The 4,129-nt window shown below is 37.6% G+C and overlaps 1 pseudogene; it reads right to left on the bottom strand.

Annotated features, from left to right (window-relative positions):
- Positions 1–2,692: 2,692 nt before the first annotated feature.
- LOC134374143 (U4 spliceosomal RNA) lies at positions 2,693–2,772 on the bottom strand (annotated as a pseudogene).
- Between the last annotated feature and the right edge of the window lie 1,357 nt (positions 2,773–4,129).

Genomic DNA, 4,129 nt, shown 5'->3' with positions numbered 1-4,129 from the left:
ACTCTACTTCTCAGAAAGAGTACTGAGTTACTCCATCACTCTCCGTCCTCTTAGCCTGCTTTATTTTTCTTCATAGCACCGGGGCTGATTTTCAGCTAGTATACTTTAGCATGGCTATATCAATTGTTGTATTATTTAAATACTGTGCTTCCATGTTGGTAAGTAAGTTGCTGCTGCCGAGATCCTGAGTGCATCCCCTGCTCTTGTTATTCCAGCATCTCCCAGACCTCCCCATGGTCCACCAACTAAAGGCATAATGCCAGTCACAAGAAGGCTAAGACTGGCCTGTGTTCTGATGGGGGTGAGGTGGGAGTAAAGGAAGGAGTGTGTGGGACTATAGTCACAAGCTAAAGTTTATATAGTAACACTTTATGAGGAAGTTCAGTGTCATGGAATTTGGAGTGAGCAAGAAAGGGAAGTGGGGCAGGGAAGGAAGACAGCAAATGTAAGGGAGTACGAGAGGATGTGATACCAAGTTGGCCATACCCCTGTCAAATGTTTTGAATATCCCACTGTGCATTAGCTGAAACTACATTATGTACTTTTAATATAAATTATACATGTTGTCTGTCTGCCCACTAGAAAATAAGCTGCCCGAGGGCAGAGGCTTTGTTTGAACATTGTCTTTTTAGGACCTGGAATATACCTAGCACATATTAAGTGATAAATAGTATTTGTTGAATGAATCAACTCATATTAAAGAAGAGAAATATTTTTCTAAATAGAACACATTTTATGTAAATTCCTGGCCACAACAGAAGCAGTATGTTATATTATTTTGCAGAGTGATTAATCGTGACCAGAGGCCTTGCTTGTGCATGAGAAATAAGGACTATAATGGTGACCATTTCCTGTTACTTGACCTCTAAGGCTACCATCTGCTGCTCAAAGACCCAACAAAGCTTTGAAAACCCTGCTTTTCCTTATGTTAGTTGATCAAATAGGTAGTCAGGGCAACTCGTATAAGGGGGAAGAGGGAGATTTGTTTTTATTTTGTCTTGTATTTTTGGTGGCTGGCCAGTACTGGGGATCTGAACCCTTGACCTTGGTGTGAGGATTTGTTTATCTCCTGCCCAGAGCATTCTCCCAGGGTTTGGCGGCAAAGGGTATAAATCATCCCACTTATATTTGCTATTTATTTATGATTTTGCTTTTTTTCAGTTTTCTTCTTTTCACTGCTCATATTGTTCTAAGCAGTAGTCAAATAAGTTTTTGAAATATAATTTTTTTTAATGTGGAAGATGACGTGTGGGAAAAAATTATTGTGTGCTGCACATTTATGTGAGAAATGATTATCAAAAGTAGTAAATTTTGTACATACCAAAACCTATCGTGTCAATTTTTAATATTTGAATTTAAGGGTGGGAAAATGCTAATTAGATGAACATATTCATGACTGAGATTGTAATCTGCTTAATGTTGCTTTTATCTTTTACTCTCAAACCTAGGAGTAACTTTCACTCCATTAGCCTGATAGCAATCATCTATAAGCATTTGTAATCATCTCATTACAAACTTATTCAAGTTGCTGGCTCTCACTGTGACTGTATTTTATCCCCATCATCAAAACATATTTTTAAAAATGAAAGAAAAGATGGCTTTGCTGCGATGTGATATTATTATTACTCAGATATTAGGATCTTGGCAATCATGATCAGATCCATCTTTATAATGCTGGGCACATCTTAGGATATTGTGTTATCTGGCAAAGAAATTCATTTAACATAATGCTTAGAAAATTAAATCCAGCCTCCTACTAAATACTTTTCTAGGATAAGAGATGAGAGAGAGTCAATTATGTAAATCCAAAAAGAAGGAGACAATGAGTAGGGATACCATTGGTATTTGAGTCTGGGGGCCAAATGTTCCAGAAATCCTATAAAAGAAAACAGAAGGCTTTCATATTTCTTTTACAGCTCAGATAAATAGTTTTGTATTATACCTTCACATACATCAGTTAGAAATCACATAAAAAAAGAAAAATCTTAAGGATATCAAATTACTATGATGGTCTTATTTCACATAAATTCATATTAATTTCACATCAATTCTCTTTTAAATAGTGGGTTCTAGGGCCGAGCCCGTGGCGCACTCTCCCGAGTGCGGCGCTGGGAGCGCAGCGACGCTCCCGCCACGGGTTCGGATCCCTTATAGGAGTGGCCGGTGCTGAGTACCGGTCACGAAAAAGACAAAAAATAAAAATAAAAAATACCGGGTTCTACTCTACTTTTCTCTGCCCTGTAACTTTGATATATTTCATTTACAGTTCCTTAATTTTACTTCCTGTTTGTTGTACATTTTTAGTGCTGTTATTTGTTTTTGAAAGAAAGTGAGCCAAGACGCCGGGAACCGATCAAGCTTTATTAAAGGAAAAGAAAATCTGCCGGGCTGCACTCAAAGTGGCGGGCAGCCCAGGGTCTGTCCCCAAAATGGAGAACAGCCCCAGATGTGGGGTGACAGAGCTTATGTATAGGGCAACAAGGGCTGGCTGATACCATTAAGGAGGGGCATTATGCTAATGCCAAAGCTATGCGACCAGGGTGGAGAACTTGCAGAAGCAAAAGGGTTTCTGTTTTGCAGAAGTCAGGAGGCTTCTCCTAAAGGGAAGGGGAGAAGGGTTTGGTGCTGGAGTGGAAACAAGGCCGGCGGCTATTTTGTACTTATTGTGTACACAATGGCGCCAGTCACATCCAAGATCCATCAGTTTTCAATTAGCAATAATCATGCCTCAGATAAACCTCATTGGCTATGATACTGTCAATGCACAAAGCTACGTTTAATTTGGCTTTTTTTTTTTTTTTTTTAAGGATATTTCAACAATTAAATGGCTCAGCAAATATAAACTTTTTGGTCATCCTTCCTATAATCTCACAGAGTAAGAGGTGTAGGTGCAACAAGTGTTGGAACTTGAATTAATAATTCCTGAATGCCTACACTGTCTGTAGGTATCTTACTTACATTGTTATTTAATTTTCATAAAATCCTTGTACAGGAGATAATCTCACCTGACGAATAATTTGAGGTTTAGAGAGAGATAAAATAACTTGCTCAAAATCACACACCTAGCTTTGAGTAATAGTCCTTATTAAAACATCTGCCTATTGTGGTTATTTTCTAAAAAGTCTTTATCATTTAAAGATACAAAGAATATTTGCAAATGAAATGATGCTTCGGACTTGCTTATAAATAATCCGATATGAAATGTAGTGGGAATGAAGGTGGGGGTATAGATAGATAAGGGTGGCCATGAGTTGAAGGTGATAAGGTCAAATACATAAAGGTTCATGATATCACTTTTCCTACTTTTGTGTGTGGTGAAACTTTTCTGTATTAAACAGTTTGCAAAAGTGGGTAACCTGAAAAGTGGAATTAGAGTAAAATGCATGCATACAGGAGAAAAAAAGAAAGCGTAAATGTATAGTTACCTTAGCCTTAGTAATTCAATTTCATTCAGCTCTTCATTTATGTACATTTAGAGCCAATCTTATAGCATGCGCTCTGAATCAACTTCATATGAATGGGCAAATAGGCACTTTCATATCTTATTTAAGAAAGAAGTGGTGGGCTGGCTGTTTATTCAGTTGGTTAGAGTGTGGTGCTGATAAAACCAAAGTCAAGGGTTCAGATCCCTCTACTGGCCAACCACCAAAAAGGAAAAAAAAGTCAGAAGTGAATTTGTTTTTATAGAATTGTTAAGATCCCAAGCTGCTCCATTTGGCCCTAACCATACTTGTTTAAAATATAGTCCTAATTCTTAATTAAATAGAAGACCGAGGCACTGCTTTGTCAAATACTCCAGTCCTTTTCATTTCTTCTCCTCTAAACTCTGTTTAGTGTAGCTATTTTATTATTTGTTCATTCTTTTAACTTCAAAGTGGCAGGAAGAGAACATGCAGTTTAAACTAGTCTGTTTACCACTTTTGAGCAGCCTGGTATGAGAACATTTTCTGGAGGTTGGTGGTGGTTTTGATTAACACAGTTATCAGTTTCAGTACTAGCCCTGCCTCCACTCCAGCTTTCATCTATCTAAACTAAAAGGGGTAATAATAAAGTCCATCTTAAAACTGAAGAAGTTAAAACAGCACCTTTTATCTTGAAAAGAGCAGTTTGGCATAGTGACCAGTATAAA

Source organism: Cynocephalus volans, chromosome 3, assembly GCF_027409185.1.
Source record: "Cynocephalus volans isolate mCynVol1 chromosome 3, mCynVol1.pri, whole genome shotgun sequence".
NCBI classification, from domain to species: domain Eukaryota; kingdom Metazoa; phylum Chordata; class Mammalia; order Dermoptera; family Cynocephalidae; genus Cynocephalus; species Cynocephalus volans.
The sequence above is the reverse complement of the archived record's forward strand: the minus strand, read 5'-3'. Positions and strand labels throughout refer to the sequence as shown.